General features: G+C 46.9%; 1 protein-coding gene across 1 annotated transcript in view; it reads right to left on the bottom strand.

Moving 5' to 3' along the window:
- Positions 1-19,545, bottom strand: part of LOC147712731 (C4b-binding protein alpha chain-like) — a 366,951-nt gene that overhangs the window by 93,850 nt on the left and 253,556 nt on the right. The gene's annotated exons all lie outside the window — the stretch shown is intronic.

Here is a 19,545-nt window from a genome sequence, read left to right as displayed (position 1 = left end):
GTGACCTGGACAGCTCAGCCAGAGCTACATCAAAAGGTAAGAAGCATGCGCAGCATGACACACCCTACCAGACACCTCCCCTTTAGCCTCAATGTACAGCCAAACCCCAGTCCAGTACTGCTGAAGGACTGGGTTATTTAGAACCCAGCGGTGCCAGGGCACAACACCTGAAACCTTCGTGGGTAACCTGCTCCGGCGTACGAATGACAGAGGCACGGGACACTTCCTTCGGCGTCAAAGATTCAAGGTTTATTTACTGCAGGGAACACAGAAGTCACGACAAGTACAACACGTGCAACTTGGGGAGACTGCTTCAAATTGGTTCTGTGGATCGCTCCTTTTATACAGAATTTACCCATAGGACAACATGATACACAAAGGTTTACAACCCGGTTCCCACAATTATCCCCCAGAGGGGTCGCTTTGGTCACTTTGATACACACAAGGTCCGGAACATAAGTGCGGAAACATTTGGCGGTTCCCAACTGTAAAAACCCATCTTCCCAACATTAGTGCATTCCAATCGGCAGTAAAACAGATCGAAATAGGAACAAAGACAGGTGCAGAGGAAGATGGAGACAGTGGGGAGATCGGAAAGGGTGTAAAAGGGGAGGTATCGGGAAACACGAGATACAGGCATCAAAGGGACGTGCCTAATGAGATGCACGGCTGAGACAATAAACCGGCACGGCAAGATGAGCCTCGAGCGGGGCCATCTGCCTTACAGTATCATCCCCCTCGTCATAAAGACACTTACAAAGAACATGTGCCTTCCGCAAATATCTTGGGAGTCCCAGGGTCGCGAAGCGGACAGCGTCCGTTCGCTGGCTACTTGAGGGCAAGAGACAAAATGGATGCCGTATCTAAGATGGAACCCGTGGGTACAGAGGAAAAACCCACATAACAAACGAACGGTTTAAGTTAGCACAGCAAAACTGCGCACACTTACTAAACTCGTCATTTGCGGTTCGTAGATACCAGACTCGACCATATTCGTGCGAGTCAAAAACACCACTTACAATTGTCACGGAACCTCAGACGCTCCTTTTGCCCTCATGTAGGCAAGCACTAGTCGGAATCATACTCGATATTCATCAGACCATCTAGATGTTGCTGTAGCATAGCTCTGTCCAACCGAGTCCCCTTGGTAACAGGTGGCTGTCTCATACACGTTGTAGCACAGAGGCTACATAAGGCAGGACCGCACTGCACACAAAGGCAACACGTGAACAGGAACGCCACAACGACTCCGATGATCATCAGAATCTTCCAACCCCAAGTCGACATCAGGCCCCAAAACCATCCAAGTAGCGTCCAATCCCCTACATCCACGTGTATGGATTCGGAGATCTTATGCAACTTCGAGATGGCTTGATAGACAGTCGGAGCATTATCAGGAATGAAAATACAGCAGCTCGAATGGATCACCTTACATACCCCACCTCGATCTGCTAGGATCACGTCTAAAACCATACGGTTTTGTAACGTCATAAGTCTATCCGCCTGAAGTTCAGTGGTGATATTACCAAGGGCACTGGCAGTAATATTAGCTGTCGATTCTACCACCCGAGTCAACTGTCTCAGGTTCCTACTATTAACCATAGGTCCCCAAAACGGGAGGAAACCCTTGAAAAAGTCTCCTGCCTCTTGACCGGCAGTATCCTCTTCGCTAATTACGCCTCTCACAACTCTAGTCTTGTGATAATCTGCATCTACAGTAAACGTCGGAGGCAACAAGTTGGCGATAAAACATGAGCCCATGAAGTCAGAGGGCAACCATGCATACGCACGATCATGGCAGATAAAGTATGTACCCTTGGCAGCCAGGAACACAGGGGACGAGACCATCGGCAGAATGTAATTTTCAGTGCAAGCACTCTCTCCAAGTCGGGCTTTCGATCTTCGGCCACGACCTATTAGACAAAAATTACCAATGTGGGGTACGACCCATATCGGAGGCGAGCTTTTAAGCTGTTTTTCACTAGTGAACACACTATACTCGCCTCTACTCAGGACCCTATAGGCTTGTACCTCTTCTTCAGGAATAAGCGAGGGATCATAGATATCGCTATCTAAATCTTCAATTGCTATAGACAAAGGTTTCTGGTACGAGGTAGGACCAGAGTAGGGGGAACGTGGTTCTCGAATGGGGTGGAAACCCAGTGCGCTTCGAAACATTGTTTGAAATGCTCGAGCAGACCCTTGGGAACTATACGGTAACACCAGATATGGAATTCCCTTATCCGTAGTATGTGGCATCAACCCACACACCCAACAATTAGTAGTGTTAACCACTAACTGATGCTGGTGAAGGAGCTGAATAAAGGAATTGTTGCGGAATTCTGCACGTCTAGCCTGCTCGTGTTCAGGTAAGATATGAAAAGAATGCGGAGAAACAGTGGAGGTGAGTTTAGGGTCAGGGGTAGGAGTAGGTATAGCAGAAGGTAAGAAGTAAGACATCGTGTAATACACCCCACCCGCCAATAATGCAGAAACAGTCAAAAACAATACGAATATTTGGAACATAAAACATTTTGTACGACTGAGTTGCTGCAGCTTGAATCTTTGCGCTTGAGCTCCTTCCAAGTCCGTCAGCTTCGAAAATGCCATCCCCTACGACCGTCCGCAACGTTTCTTGACGCACTTCGTTCTGTGTAGCAATAGTCAATCCCTAGGAGTTCCCAGGAACCGACGGTCTTTAACCTAGTGTCAAGACCTACTAACCAGAAGGAAGTACGCGCGCGGCCCTACGGTCTTTATTTCACAAATATATATATATATGCGAAAACAATGTTTCTCAGCTGTGGAAGCAAAAAGTGTAAGGAATGGAACTCAATGAATATATATAAAAATAATTACAGTGATATGAGTGTTCAAACTGATCGTGAAAAACGGGATAATGCAATTGTCAAGGGACAGAACAGGATCTTTTATTAGTCTTTAGTGCTGGATCGCAAAAAGTATCGGGTTTTCCCAGGACGTGTCTGTTCGTCAAACAAAGGATCCGTTGAAGGGACAGCGTCCTGTTGATCAGCTGAATGTTCTGGTCTTGAGTCTTTTGATGACAAATGTTCAACAGTCTCTTTTTGCTGCACTGAGGATTCTCCGACAGGTTGTGCGTCACTGAAAGGTACAAACGCCGGCAATCCTTCGGTTTCAGTTGATGCAATGCCTCTCCTCACCCACGAGTCTGCCGGCAACGGGATAGGGACCTTTTTGGTATGGGTGGCATGCACCCAATTCTTCCGACCCTCCAGACGAACTGCAGTTCTCGTGGCAAGGAGGACCTGGTAGGGTCCAGTGAACCTGGGATCCAAATTGTTCTTGCGCGAAAAGTTTCGCGTTACCACCCAATCTCCGGGCTGGAGCTGGTGGCCTGGACCCTCCGTCTGCGTCGGCAATGCTTTGTGAACCTGTTGGTGAATTAACCTCAGTTTAGCAGTCAAGTCATGAAGATAATCGATCAACATTGGATACTCAAGATCACAGAAGGCACCTGGCCTAGGAACCCCCCAAACATTCGCAGAACGACCGAACACTATTTCGTAGGGACTGAGCCCTACTCGGGAGTGTACAGTCGCCCTAGTTGACAGTAATGCTAAGGGTAAAGCGTCAGGCCACGAGAAACCAGTCGTAGCCTGAATCTTTGCTAGCTTTAGTTTAAGGGTGCCGTTATACCCTTCAACCAAACCGGCTGACTGGGGATGGTTGGCGCTATGGAATTTCTGATTAATTCCGAGGCCCTTACACACACTCTTCATCACACGCCCCACAAACTCACTTCCGTTATCTGACCACACAACTCTAGGCATTCCGTACCGAGGAAAGTATTCCTTCAGTAGGATTTTCGCAGTAGACAAAGCAGTATTGTCTTTGAGAGGATAGGCCTCGATCCATCGGGAGAATGCGCAAACCACAACTAAAACGTATTTCAGGTTATTGCATCGCTCCATATGGATGAAGTCCAATTGAATCACCTCAAAGGGACATGAAGGGGGAGCAAAACTGCCAGGAGGAGTTGGGGTTCCTTTACCAGGATTGTACAACATACACACCATACAGTTCTTAACCAAGCGTTCAGCACATTTCGTAATACCATCATTCTTCCACACAAGGGACAGCAACTTACAAATACCTTTCGCACTAATATGTGCTAACCCATGCGCCATTGTCACAACGGCCAGTACATACGCATCGGGCAACATCCACCTTTTCTTATCCGATAGATCAATCCAACAACCACTTGCATCCAACTTTCCCGTACTTTCTTTCCACTTCATCTTTTCAGTCTCGGTGGCCTCATTCTGAATTGCTTTCACACTCTCGATAGTGTCCTCACACATACTCGATTCTGTAGGCCACCTAACCGAACTCGTCACATACATTCGAGTGCTAAGGTTCCGGGCAGTCTCCTTAGCAGTCTCGTCCGCAAAAGCATTACCACGACCAATATCATCCGTCACCTTACGATGCGCACTACATTTAACAATCGCCACTTGCTTAGGCAACGTAAGTGCATCCAAAAGATCATTTACAAGCTGGCCATGCTGAATCTTCGTACCATGCGATGTTAGAAAACCTCTCTCTCTCCACAACCGTCCAAAACTATGTGCGACGCCAAAGGCATATTGGCTGTCGGTAAACACGTTCACACGTTTCCCTTTCGCTAACACACACGCTCTAGTGAGAGCGATCAGCTCTGCGGCTTGGGCAGAATTCTGATTTAATCTCGCAGTCTCAACAACAGTATTCAATGTTACAACAGCATAAGCAGTAGTCACATCGCCATTCGGCAACTTGAAACATGAACCATCCACATACAGTGTTCCATCTGGGTCTTCCAATGGGGTGTTTTTAAGGTCCACTCGACCTTTTGTTTCCTCCTCTGTCCTCAAATAACAATCGTGTTCTGTTATTTCATCTGACTCTGAGCTAATTAGTAACAAAGTTGCCGGGTTCAGAACATTACAACGTTTTATTTGAATGTGGCTTGCCAACAGCGTCAACTCGTACCCAGACAACCTCGCACTCGTCAAGTGCTGAGTTTTCGTACGATTCAAAAGGGTGTCGACTGCGTGCGGAACCATCACCGTAAGCATATTATCCATGACCAATCCTGCTGATTGTCGGATGGAGACCGCAGCTGCCGCTGTTGCTCTCAAGCAACTCGGCAATGCTCTAGCTACCGGGTCCAAGGTCGAGGAAAAATATGCACATGGACGTTGCTTACCACCAAAAGGTTGCGTTAAGACACTCAACACACAACCTTCCCTCTCGTGAACATATAATGTAAACGGCTTGCTATAGTCAGGAGTACCTAACAGAGGAGCCGAACACAATGAATCACGTAATTCAGAAAAACTTTTCTGACATTCTTCCGTCCATGGTAAAGGAGTTGAAACATCCTTGCACGTAAGAGCCACTAATGGTTTCGCTAGCAATGAAAAATTAGGAATCCATTGCCTGCAGTACGACGTAATACCTAAAAAGGCACGCACATCTCTTTGGGTTGTTGGCACAGCCATTCGCGCAATCGCTGCAATTCTCTCTGGGGTCAACCGCCTTCCCTCCTTTGACAATAAGTGACCTAGATAGGTTACTTCTTGACAACAATATTGGAGTTTAGAAGGTGACACCTTGTGATTTAGTTTGCAGAGATGTTGCAGCAACGACACCGTAGCAATTTTGCAAATGTCCTGAGTATCAGCAGCTACCAATAAGTCATCGACGTACTGGATTAAGGCCGCACCAGCCGGCAACCGAAACGCATCCAGTTGACCCTTCAAGGCTTGACTGTAAATCGATGGACTCTCACAGTAGCCCTGAGGAGCGCGTTTAAACCGGAAGCTGCGTCCACCAAGAGAGAAACCGAAAAGGTCTCTGCTGTCTTCTGCAATGGGAATGCTGAAGAACGCATTCTTCAAATCAATCACCGAAAACCACGATGCAGAAGCTGGAATCAGAGTCAGTAGCGCCGTGATGTCAGGCACAACGGGGAACTGAGGAATCACAATTTTATTCACCTCCCGTAAATCGATAACAAAACGATAAACAGGTGGTTTCGAAGGATCAGTACGTTTTAGAATGGGCAGTACAGGGCTGTTGCACACGTTTCCCCGTGTTTCCTCAATAACGTCTTTCTCGATCAAATCATAGATGATCGCTAACAGCGCTCGTTCACCATCAAGAGAGATACGATACTGGGGAATACGTGGCAATCGCACATTAGATTTTAACTGAACAACATAAGGGGAGATGTCAAGCAGGCCCACATCATTGGGACCTGTTGCCCACAAAGATGCAGGAAGAGAACTCAATTCCGGTGGAAGCTTATCGAGAGACAAGTACATAGGAGAGACAACCCTCTCTCCCAGCGTAAGCTTTACACCCGCCGGAGAACAATACAGAGTTGCATACAAACGTTTAAGCAAATCCAGGCCCAAAAGATTTTCACCACAGCCAGTAGTCAAAATCAACGGAGCTTCTAGTTCACGAGGCCCAATTGTAAGGGGCAAAGGGTGTGAAACTGGATTGCTAACGGGGGCGCCAGAAAATCCAACGGAAACATTTGTTAAGCCAGACAAAGGTGCGCCAGGGAGTTTCGAATGCTTAATGGAACTTTTCGCTGCACCAGTGTCCAACAGAAAAGGCGCAACGACGCCCGATGTAGCAACTGCGACGTAAGGCCCTCTCTGATCAACCAGAACTGATACCACTCCCTCTCCTTGTCTATGGCTGTCCTAGTAATTACTGTCGTCAGTTCCCTGATCGACGTAATAATCGTCTACATTGTACTGCGCAGAGCGTCCTTGCGACGATCCACGTTGATCGGAATTTGATGAGTTATCTGAACGATCATTCTGAGCACCACGACCTCTACCACGTGGTGCCTGCTGTGAACCACCACGACCTCCTCTAGATGAATTACCACTATTTCGTTTGTTTAGAACAGGACAATTGAATTTGATATGTCCCTCCTGTCTACAATAAGCACATTGATTGTACCCTAACGAGGATCTTTGGGAAGAGGAGTCATTACGAGATTGTGATCGGTTCGATTGCGGCTGCGATCTATTTTGTTGCGAAGCGTTCTGATTCGAACGTGGAGGGTAGGCCTGCTGTAACAACACTTTAGTTTTAAGTTCTTTCGTCTTTTTATCAACACGGTCGTTCTCTTCTTTCTCTCTGTTCTCATAATATTGTGCCGTGGCCAATATCTGAGCTGAAGTAGAAACGGCCCACGCACTTTCTGAATTCTTCAATTTATTGCTCAAATCGGGCAATAAGTTCGAAACAAATTTATCCACGAACAACCTTTGACCACCCTCAGTGCTCATATCCTGACCACTATGATCAATGAATGCCTCCTCAAACCTCGTAAAGAAGTCGGAGACACTCTTGTCCTTTTTCTGCTTACAAGCTGACAATTTGTCCCAATTCACCTTCATAGCTGGCATAAGAGTTTTCATTAACGTTATTATTCTTTGAGGAAGATCAGCAATCAGCTGGTCGGGTTTAGCACCACCAGTTTGTCGGGCATCCGCCGCTACAATGGCAGCCCAAGCACCAACTAATTCATTCGGATGGTTTTCCTGACGAATCTTAGCCCATACCGGTTGCGGTACGACATTGCCAAACAGCATGTCAATATCGGCTAGATTCATTACCGTAGCGTCTACGAGCTGCGACAATTCTTTATAATACCCTGCAGGATTTTTGCGAGGGTCAGGCAAGGATTGTTTCACCTGCAACACTTCTGAGCGTTTCCATGGGAGATGTATCCATACCCTCTGAAAGAACAGCAAGATCGGCGGAGCAGCGTTAGGATTACCTGGCATCCATACTGGTGGAACTTCACGCATAGGAAATTGACCAGACTCATCTGGCTGTCTTTCAACATCCTCAACAAACAAGGCTTGAGGTATAGGAGTGGGACGAAAAGATAGCAACCGCTCAACCGCACGTCGAACGTTGGTATCCACTATCAGTCCAGTCGAGAACTGAAGCTGCAAATCAGACAAAGCGGTCAGCACCTCGTCAGGTGCGTCGGCCGATATCTGATCGCGAAGGACCTTACACATTTCCTCGAACACAAATCTCTGGGTTGGTATATTAAATTGACAAAATGTGTCGAGTACAATACGGGGTGGATTTCGAAGGGGATGTGTCATCCAACCCATCGCCATATTGTATAGCGAAGCGCGTTCTCTGTTACCAGGAAGCTGACTACGTCTCTGAGGACCATCTGAACCAGCGGACCCAAGAACAGGTCCGAGCGAATGAAAGAAACTAGCCGCAAGAGGAGAATTACGACTACGAGTAGAAGGAGAAGTATAGGACACAGGACTAACAAGTGAAGGAGTAGAAACAGAAGCAACAGCAGGAGTTAACAGAGCAGGAGCAGTAGCGGGAGCAGGAGTATGTGGAAGCGGAGGAGCAGTAGGGTTGGCAACAGGCAAAGGAGCAGGAACAGTCGGAAGAACAGGTGCAGGTTGAGGAACAGGCAAAGGAAGAATAGGTGGAAGGATAGGCACAGGAGGAACCGCTGGAGCTGCGGCACCCTGTACGTACGGAGGTGGCGACTGCATAAGATAGGACATTAAAGGATCCTCAACTGCTTCTTCCTTCTTTTCCGACTCCGTAGGCAAAGTAGGATAGCATTTATCTATACGCTGTAATCTATCAAACACTTCCTTTTCCTTAACCTCCTTATCATGCTGAAATTGCTCCGCTTTCTTCACAATGGCAGCAACACTATCTCTCTGATTTCGTTTAGTCTGTCTGATTTCTTTCTGTCGGGCTTCTTTACGCCACAACCGAAAGGCATCAAACATGGCCGGCCTTGACTTTTTCTCGAACAATTTCGCCTCTAGATTATCTAAAATCGGGGTCTCAAAGCTACCATGAGGTGGCCAACTAAGTACACCATCCTTCTTTGTATAGCGAATCCAGTAATCATTAAAAGTAATCGGGCCTAGCCCATGTTTACTGTACAGTTCATAAGTCGGAGTTCCAACCGGAGGTATCGGACACGAGTCCTCCAGTCGGGAATCCATACCACAAGGTCTGAAACAACTAAACAAAGTACTACGACCAGGCATCTTGCACACTAGCCGAGTTTCACAAACTTCAAGGGTTACGGGATTTACCAAGTCCCAGCAAAGAGCAAAAACCCTCGGTTTTTGGCGGCTGCAGTCGTCAAATAACACAACAAAGTACGCTAGCAAAGTGTCACCGACAAAAACACTCACACAGCGTCAACAACAAAAACACTCGCTAAAGTGTCAACAACTAAGAACTCTGGGAGCGACCCACAAATACTTAACTCAAAGATCGATGGCGTCACCAGGAAGGCCCGTCAATCGTCTCGCTATACCAAGGTCTACGCCAGGCGCCAAAACAGGTCTACAGTCAGGGCAGCAGTCCGTCGCAGCCGTCAGGAGGCGGGAATCTTCGCGGGAAAAGTCTTCGGGCCACTTATTTCGACAACAGGATCGATGAAGCGGAGTGCACCTTCCCTCGGAGATTTCACACGAAGTTCCTCACGATCGTCGGGCTTGGACCGGTACCACTGATGCAGCCCCACGTTGGGCGCCAACTGAAGGACTGGGTTATTTAGAACCCAGCGGTGCCAGGGCACAACACCTGAAACCTTCGTGGGTAACCTGCTCCGGCGTACAAATGACAGAGACACGGGACACTTCCTTCGGCGTCAAAGATTCAAGGTTTATTTACTGCAGGGAACACAGAAGTCACGACAAGTACAACACGTGCAACTTGGGGAGACTGCTTCAAATTGGTTCTGTGGATCGCTCCTTTTATACAGAATTTACCCATAGGACAACATGATACACAAAGGTTTACAACCCGGTTCCCACAATTATCCCCCAGAGGGGTCGCTTTGGTCACTTTGATACACACAAGGTCCGGAACATAAGTGCGGAAACATTTGGCGGTTCCCAACTGTAAAAACCCATCTTCCCAACATTAGTGCATTCCAATCGGCAGTAAAACAGATCGAAATAGGAACAAAGACAGGTGCAGAGGAAGATGGAGACAGTGGGGAGATCGGAAAGGGTGTAAAAGGGGAGGTATCGGGAAACACGAGATACAGGCATCAAAGGGACGTGCCTAATGAGATGCACGGCTGAGACAATAAACCGGCACGGCAAGATGAGCCTCGAGCGGGGCCATCTGCCTTACAGTATCATCCCCCTCGTCATAAAGACACTTACAAAGAACATGTGCCTTCCGCAAATATCTTGGGAGTCCCAGGGTCGCGAAGCGGACAGCGTCCGTTCGCTGGCTACTTGAGGGCAAGAGACAAAATGGATGCCGTATCTAAGATGGAACCCGTGGGTACAGAGGAAAAACCCACATAACAAACGAACGGTTTAAGTTAGCACAGCGAAACTGCGCACACTTACTAAACTCGTCATTTGCGGTTCGTAGATACCAGACTCGACCATATTCGTGCGAGTCAAAAACACCACTTACAATTGTCACGGAACCTCACTGCTAGCAACATACATGAGCAATGCATCATGGGAAATGTAGTCAGCTAATGTAGGAACAAATGTCAGTGCACATTAAACTGAAATGAACTTAAAAAAACTATTCAGAGTAATGAAAATGACATGTGCAATGCTTTTATTGTAGTGACTGTTAGACATTTGCACTCAGTTCACAAATGCTTCTTTATACCTAGGGGCGCCATCAGGCAGTGGAGCAGCAGCTCCACAAGCGACAGCTCCAGCAACAGCGCACAGTGCGGTGGCAGGGCCAAGCAGCATGGTTTCTTCGCAGGAGGAGGAGGAGGACAGCAGTGCCATAGCCAATGAGGATGACCCAGGACATGCCCTCTAATTTCCCCACTCCCCCGTACTCTCACAATCTCCCCCATTGCAGTTCTCACCAGATAACTCACCCACACGGTCCCAGCCAGCACCTGCCACATCTCCTGCCAGGAGGATTATTGTGGCCCCATTGACCATCATGGAGGGAGCTGCGGGTCAGGCACCAGCACCCACACCTGCGACACCTGTGGCACACCAGGCCACCCAGCAGGGCAGCACCAATCGCCGCCACCCACGCACTTCCAGCAGTGCTTTACCAGCACGGGAGGGCATCGTTTTCCAAGGGCTTGAGGGGAGCATGGTGCGGATCCAGCGGATGCAGGCCAAGTCCATCCTGGCTTGTCAGCGCCAATTGCGGGAACACAACCTGCAGATGGTGGAAATGTCAAAGGGATTTGTTGATTTTGTGGCAAGTAACAGGGAAATTGCAACAGGACTGGGTCGCATGACAACTGCCATAACACAGCTGTGTGCCAAGATGGAGGAGCATGAGCACACTAGGCGCAGGGATGCCCGTGTACAAAACCGGGCAATCAACCAGCTTGCCGCAGCAACGGCCCTGCTATGCCGCGGGGGGCAAATATGGAAGACTGCCTCACTCAAAACACTGCGGAGGTGACCCAGGGCATGGCCCGCATCACCACTGCCATGGAGGCCCTCATCATTTTAAACACTGTGGTGAATCCTGCCCTGGACGTGGCCGAGGCTGGAGACAGGAGCAGCCGCAGCAGCCCAGCCAGCGCTGTATCCGAGTCGCGCCGGAGCACCAACACGTCTGTATCTGCCATCACTTGGTGTAGACACCCCAGCAGGTTGTGTTTGTGGCACAGTAACGTCGTCGTCATGGTCCTCATAGTCTGACAACTCCACCTCAGTGCCCTTCTTCACCGCAAGGTAGTGCAACATTGCACAGACAGCTATGATCTTGCAGCAGGTGATGGGGGTATACTGCCTTGCACCTCCACTCTTGTGCAAGCATCTGAACCTGCTTTTCCAGATGCCAAACGTCCGTTCTACTACATTCCTTGTGCTTTTGTGGGCCCGGTTATACCTCCTTTGGCTGGGTGTAGAGGGGTTGAGGTAGGGGGTGAGTATGAATGAGCGGAGGGCATATGCACTGTCGCCTAGAAGGAAACAGGGGTAACATTACTCACATGCATACATGTACTTCACAGTGCTACATTTTGTTATGGGGGTCTGATGATGTGTCTACCTAGGAGTAAGCATGAGCGAATTTTGCGGATCTCGCGTTCGCGAATTTTGCGGATTCGCAATCCGTAAAATCCGCGAATTCCCGCGAATTTGCGGATTTTTTTTTTTTTGTGTTCGCCCGTGTTTCTGCCAGTTCGCGAGGGTTTTGCACACTTTCGCAAATTGCGAACTTAGCTGTCGGGTCGCAAGTTTCGCGAACTTGTTGTTTCTACGTGTCCAGCCTGTTTGGGACACTCTTCTTCATCACTGCCACTCTCTGTCACCACTGCCACTCTCTGACTACTCATTCCACCCTCTGGCCCACCCATGCCACCCTCTGTTTCATCACCACACCCTCTGGTTGTCCAGTGTACATTATTTTCGGCAAAGCAAAGCACACCTTCCCTGCCTCAAGTGACCTGAATTAATTTGGGGCTGATTAATGTGTCACAGAATATTTTTTTAGCTGGCACCTGCTTCCTTAGTGCGCCCTGATTAGTGATCTTTTGCACTTGCTAAGTGCTTTCATTGTTGCAAAATTAGTTACAACACCTGCCCTGCCCCAACTGACAATAATGAATTAGGGGCTGATTAATGGATTTTAACTTCCAGCCTGGCTCCTGCTTGTCTCCCTTAGCTGTAATTCAGGACCTTTGTGGCATATGTGTAACTATTCTGAGGTTCAGAGCAGGGTCACATAATAGTTTCAACTGGCAACTGAACTCTGGAGGGGCCCCTCAGGAAGCACTACAGGAAATGGCTACTAATGATGAGCCTGAACTTTTGAACCTGGTAAGTAGTTACTTTCAGTTTTGCTAAGATCGTATTTCTGCAATTTTGCACTTATTCGCGGGGCGCGAACTCACGCGAACAGTGCGAGCAGTGCGAGCAAAATCCGCTGCTCGCGGATTTGCGGATTTTGCGGGAAATTCGCAAATCTCGCGGATTGCGGATTTCCCGAAAATCCGCAAAATCCGCGAGCGGAACGGATTTTCTGCCCATGCCTACCTAGGAGGTATCCTTCACCAAATTCCCCAGCCGTCAGCCGTGCATAGATGCCGCTGTTTTGGAATATGTAGGAGTCGTGGGTACTCCCTGGGAATTTTGCAACCAGGTCTGTGATGGTGCACTTAGCATTGCAAATCACCTGCACATTGATGGTGTGCGTAGGCTTCCTATTGCGGTATATGTATTCTGTGTCAGCAGGGGGGCAAATCGGAATGTGCGTGCCATCAATGCAGCCGATGATGTGGGGAAATCGTGCCATCTGGTAAAAGTCTGCTTTGGTTTGTACCAGTTCCGCATGGGTTGCAGGTAAAGAAATGTATTGGTCCATCCTCTGTATCATGGCATCAAGGAATTTGTTGAAAAACCTTGAGGGGCTGCTCTGGGTCACCCCTCCTACCGCAGCAACTGCACTTTGATAGCTGCCAGACGCAAGCAGGTGTAGGCTGCATAGCACCTGCACGTGCGTTGGGATGGCGTGTGCCCTTGGGGTGGGGTGGTCCAACAGTGGTTTTAGGTCCCTGATGAGCTCCAGAATGGTGTCTGAGTCCAGCCTGTACCTCTGTAGGATCTCTGCCTCTGTGAGCATGAACAGGGTGATCCTCTGTCTGTAGACCTGCTCCTCTCTTTGCCATTCCCTCTCTCCTTCCTGCTGTAGCCGTAGCCGCCTTGCAATGACATAAAATGCCGCCATCCTGCAAGTTGCATTGCATTTTTGGTCTCATTTTATAGGTTGCATTTGGTTACCACCTGATTCCAATCCATGCTAAATTCCGATTTTGAAATACTGATTTTGAGGCAAAATCGGTATTTCTGTGCTTCCCTACATCTCAATCAGTGTGTTGGCCTGTCCGATTCGGTAATTTACCGATTCGGTAACTATACCAAATCGGTAGATGGTCCGATTCGGACTATTTACTGATTCGGTGACTCTACCGAATCGGTAAATGGTCCGAATCGGTATATTTACCGATTCGGTATGTTAGCGAGTCGTTCATTTACCGATTCGGTGTATTTCGGAATCGTTTTTTTACCGATTCGGTATCTATACCGATTCCGTAAAAATACCGATTCGGCCGGATTTCAGGCTCCTACATCCCGATGGCTAGATACCGCTCAGTAAGGGCCGAAAATCTGTATTTTCGGCCGTTACCGATCGGTATTGGGCCACCTACATCGGCCCATAATCTTTTTCTCGTTGTGAAGTAGGTTGTGAAGTTTGTTGAGAAATTTTGTTAACTGTTTCTGAAATAGAAGGTTTATTATTGCCAAGTTCTTTTGAAGCCGAAACTGATCTTTCAATTCCTCTTGCAATTTCTAAAGTCTCAGTAAGTGAAGGATTTCTACAACAGAGGATTCTCTTTTGAACTTCGTTAGAATGACAATTGACAACAAGTTGATCTCTCAAATATTGGTCAATAGGACCTTCAAATTCACAAGAAGCTGCTAAAACTCTTAATTCTGCCAAAAAGGTATCAATATTCTCATGTTCCCTTTGTTTCTGAGTATAGAATTAGTGTCTTTCAACAATAATGCTTGGTTCATCAATAAAAATGTTTTTCTAACCTGAGAACTGCTTCTGTTTATTCATTCCAATCATCAGAGGGTGGGCGAATAATTTTGGGTTGATGGTCAAAAATTCTCTGACCCTCTGCACCTAAAGCATAGTATAACATAGCATTTTTCCGCACTGGAGAAAACTTGATGCCATCAATAGCTATAACATAGCTGTTGAAAGACTTATATCATTGGGTCCATTTTATTTTAGGACAACCTGGTTCTGGAAGGAAAGGAGGAGGAAGAATAGCAGTTTGCATTGCGATAACGAATAATAGAAAACAAATAATATGAGAAAAGCTGGGAGAAATAAATGTGAATAGTAAGCAATTCAAAAAGCAATAAAGATAAAATTGTAAAATGAAATTTAACTTAGCTGTGCCTATCAGCGTGAAGGCAATGAAGAAATGTTCAAAGATATTATAGCTGTGCACATCAGCGAATGTACAAAGGAGTTGTTGTGGTCATTGGCATGAAGATAATGAGGAAAAGTTTGATGTAACAACTGTGCACATCAGCGCATGCACAATGGAGTTGCTGTGCCTATCAGCGTGAAGGCAGAGTAATTGTAAATAATGTTGAAAAAATCGTTGCTGTGCACATCAGCGCATGCACTGTGGAGAGAGTTGTACACGAGAAGACTTGGAGGACGAAGGAAGGCTGCGGAGAGAATGGCTTCGCTGAGAAGGTTCTTGCAGCGCTGGTGGAAAAGACATCAGGAGATTCTGAAATGGACCGGTAGGCGTTGACAATAAGTTTTAAATGTCGCTTCGAGGTCCAAAGCAGAAGCGTGCAGGCAATGAAAGTTAGAGTTAAATAGTACACAAGTTCAGTAAAATCGAGGGTAATGAACAGTAGCTGTATGGAGGACATACAGTTAAAAACAAGATAAAAAGTCTTGTGAAAAGGAGGATATACAGTTAAAAACGAGATAAAAGTCTTGAAACGATGGATAAGTCAAAAGATTTGAAGATATTCAAAGATAAGTAAATCAATGAGCCTATTATTGAAAACAAAAATTATGAAGAGATTGATGAAAAGAAATGAATGCAGAGACCAATGACCAAACAGGCCACCCAAGCTCTGTTACTGTCAAGACTGGACTGCGGGAACGCAGTCCTCTCAGGAATTCCAAAATCACACCTGGCTCCCATCAAAACAACACTGCATGCGGCCGCCAGAATGATCTCTGGTATCAAGAAATTCTCCCCTGTACTCAAGGAACTTAAGTGGCTCCCAGTCGAAAGGCGGATTAGCTTCAGAACAGCCTGCCTCACCCACAAAGCCCTTCACACCGGCAAACCTGAGTACTTGGTGAAAAAACTCATAAAAACCGGCCAGACCAGGAACATGAGAAGTTCTAACTCCCTCCTACTCATCCTACCAAAAACAAAAACAAAAAAAAACTGCAGACCGATCTTTCACTGGAAGCGCTCCCAAAATTTGGAACTCCAATCCCCCCTCACATCAGAACCATTCCCTCCTTTGTAGAATTCAAAAGCCAACTCAAAAACCTGTTCCTTAACCGCGCCCTAGGGATTGGATAGCTTGGGGTAACTAGCGGACTTCGAACTCGGCTCCAGCACAATGACTCCAACGGACTCTGAAGAAAAACTGACCCGCACCACAATATGTGGCTCTTTATTTCACAAGGCCTCCAAATGCTATCTACTATAACAATATTTTTATGCAATGTGCAAGATATCTTTTGTGATCACTCCAGCTTCCATTTTGGGAGGCATTTCGGAACCTTTGCATAACGTTTTGTAGGTTTCTAATTGGATTTGTGGCATCATTGTTCGTGGAATCTAAACCGCTGTTTAGTTCAGAGAGACATTGAACCTTTTGTTGGAAGCTTTGCTGCGGTGCCCTTTTACTCATTTTAAGTGGTGTTAACTTGTTTGATGCAGTAGTGATGTGGTTGTTGCGTTCTATTCATCAAATTCCGTTGTGTATGTATTGAATATTATTTTATGTGCGTGGAAAACACAGCTCGTTTTAGTTATGTGAGAATAGTGGTCTGAATGGAATCCCGTTTTTCAACTTGATGTTCCAGGCAAAGTGGGGATTGAGAAGGTGAGTTTGGATCACTCGGGGAGGAGCTCTGCTGATCGAGCTAGTAGTTGGGTTGGATGTTCATCTGTATAATCAGTGGTTTTATTGATCGGTAGGTCGACACCAGACATCTACAGTTTATGTCAGTCGCTCCAGTAGTGTACTGAGTACAGAGCCAGGCAGGGGATCAAAAGCTGCCCTTGAAATGAGCAAAGCAGGCCTAAAACCATGTTATTGTCTAATGTCTCTTTCGTTTTAGTTTCTTCCTTTCTCTTTCTTTGTCTCTTTTAGCCCCCACTGTCCCTTGCTGCCACAACCATCGGGGAGCTACAGACAGAGGTGTAGTCAGTCGACCTTCCAATACCAGTCTCCGATGGCTCCAAACCTCTAGGGAAATGCTCGGTGGGATGAATGGCCATTCCCAGGGGTGTAACACAGGCCCCCGCAGCCCACGTAGTGCTGAGGGGGGCCTAAGCTCCAAGAGGCACCCTCGGCACTGCACTCTGGCCAGAGAGCTCATGATTGAGTCCGGAGTGGGCCCCTCTACGTACCGTGCAGGGAGGCCCCCTCAGTTTTCGTTACGCCAGTGGCCATTTCGACCCTGCTTGAGGGGAGTGATGAATTTACTTTTATGGTACCTCGTTCCAGGAGTCTGGAGCTAAGGCAAGGATCCCCGCGAAATTGTGGATGAGAGGCAGATGGAAGGATTTTGTGGGTGAGAGAGGGGACCGTATTTGGTTGCAGAGATGTTTTGAGGTATGGGAAAATTGCTCTGGTCCATCAGGGCCCCAGCCTTTCAGGAGCTCTCCTGCTATGACAATACAGAAGCATGAATTTCGAATTTTTACATGAAGAAAATGAAACACAATCTAAAATAGATGTTATTAATTCACTATTATGGTACAGTGAAAAACCACCTGGGCCCGTATTGCCTAAGTGCCCTGGGGCACAATGGCCATTTGCGCCCACTTTGTGCACCTTGGGGCACTTTTTACAGAAAGGACCACAAACCCTTCTGTAATGCAGGTAGCGCTGGTGCACGAGCGCTATGACTAGAGTCTGTTTCCTCCTTTGCTTAGGGCGTGCCCCTATGCAAATGAGGGAATCTCTTTGCCTCTGCGTCAAGGCTGTATTACTAACATGGGGGCAGAGGCAAACATGCCTTCAGGAAGCGCCTTCTAAAGGCAGTCCTCAAGAGGGATGAAAGGGGATCCCATGCGGGTTCAGTCACTCGCTGCACTTGTCTGCAAGGGGATCTCTAATCCCTCTTAAAAGTGCAGGACGGTTGCCACCTGCACAGAGAAGCATGGAGTAGCTTTTAAACAGCCGCTCCATATTTCTCTTGTGGGCAGCGCACGTTCGTGGCTGCTTTGAGGGCAGGCATTCAACATAATAGGGCGCACTTCCTGAATTTACACCCAGCACACCTGCTTAAAGGTCCACCTTGGCACGAATAGGAAAAATGCACCCTGTCTGTAATAGGGCCATACGACCTGTATAATACAATGTGCCCTTGGAGCGCAATGGGGATGTGTGGGCACACTTTTTGCGCCCCCGGGAAACAATGATATTACAGAAGGGTCAACAGACACTTGTGAGACTCCATTCTGTAATACAGATAGAGTTGGCACAAATGTTGCACTAGTGCTACCATGAGAGGGCGTTCCCTCATTTGCATGGGCACTTGGCCCTATGCAAAAGAAAGAATCACTTTGCCTCTGCGCTCACGCAATATTAGTGACGTGGGCACTGAGTTAAACATGCCTATAAGGGACACACTGAAAGTATGCCACAAAAAGATTGCACACTTTCAGTGCGCCTCCTAAAAGTAGTCCTCTGGGGGGAGAAACAGGGTCCCATGGACCCCTCAGACACCCCCCTGCAGGCGGGAGCAGTCTCTCACTGCACCCACCTGCAAGGGGATCTCTAATCCAACATAAAAGTGCAAGAGGGTTGTTGCCTGCACAGAGAAACACAGAGCAGCTTTTAGCCTGCTACTCCATATTTCACCAAATGTGCTGCCTGCAGGGCGGCACAAGCACATGACTGCCTGGGGGCAGTGCATTCATTCTAATAGGGCTCACCTCCTTGTTTGTGCAGGGGTGCCGTGGTGTAAACAAGGAAAGTGCGCCGTATTCATAATACGGCACCAGCGGGCATATGTATGAAAATCTGTATTTGCAATTCTCAAATAGCGATTTTTTGAGAATCGCTATTTGAGAATTGCAAAACGGGATGTATTTAAAAATTCGCAATTTTTTGGCGATTTCTTAGTATTCGTCGACTCTCAGCTTTATCCAAAGGAGAATTCCTTAAAATCTTTATTTTGGATAGGCCGCTCACAGGATTTACAGAGATTTTTGATTTGTTTCGCGATATTTATCCTGTATTTCCTGTTTTGCACATTCTTTATGCTTTGTATTTTTCCCTTTATGATCCAATTTTGATAAAATTCACTTTTTTGCCTATACACATGTCTATTCGTTTTTGTCTTAATGTCAAGTATTGTCATGTCTAGTTAAGTATATGAATGTTCATTTAAGCTATTATAATTAATTTCACCCAGGATAATTAAGTTACCTGTATTCAATTCAGTTACATAACTAAATCAACCTAATTAGTACAACAAACTCCTTTGGAGGCAATTTTACCCATCCTACTATGTATTCATAATACGGCACCAGCGGGCATATGTATGAAAATCTGTATTTGCGATTCTCAAATAGCGATTTTTTGAGAATCGCTATTTAAGAATTGCAAAACGGGATGTATTTAAAAATTCGCAATTTTTTGGCGATTTCTTAGTATTCCTTAATTGCGATTAGCAAATTGCAAAATCGCAATTAAGGAATACCTTCTCATTTATTCCTACGGGCCAGGA

Source organism: Lissotriton vulgaris, chromosome 5 (genome assembly GCF_964263255.1).
Source record: "Lissotriton vulgaris chromosome 5, aLisVul1.2, whole genome shotgun sequence".
Classification (NCBI taxonomy): Eukaryota; Metazoa; Chordata; class Amphibia; order Caudata; family Salamandridae; genus Lissotriton; species Lissotriton vulgaris.
Note: the sequence above shows the minus strand (reverse complement) of the source record. Positions and strands in the feature narration are given on the sequence as shown.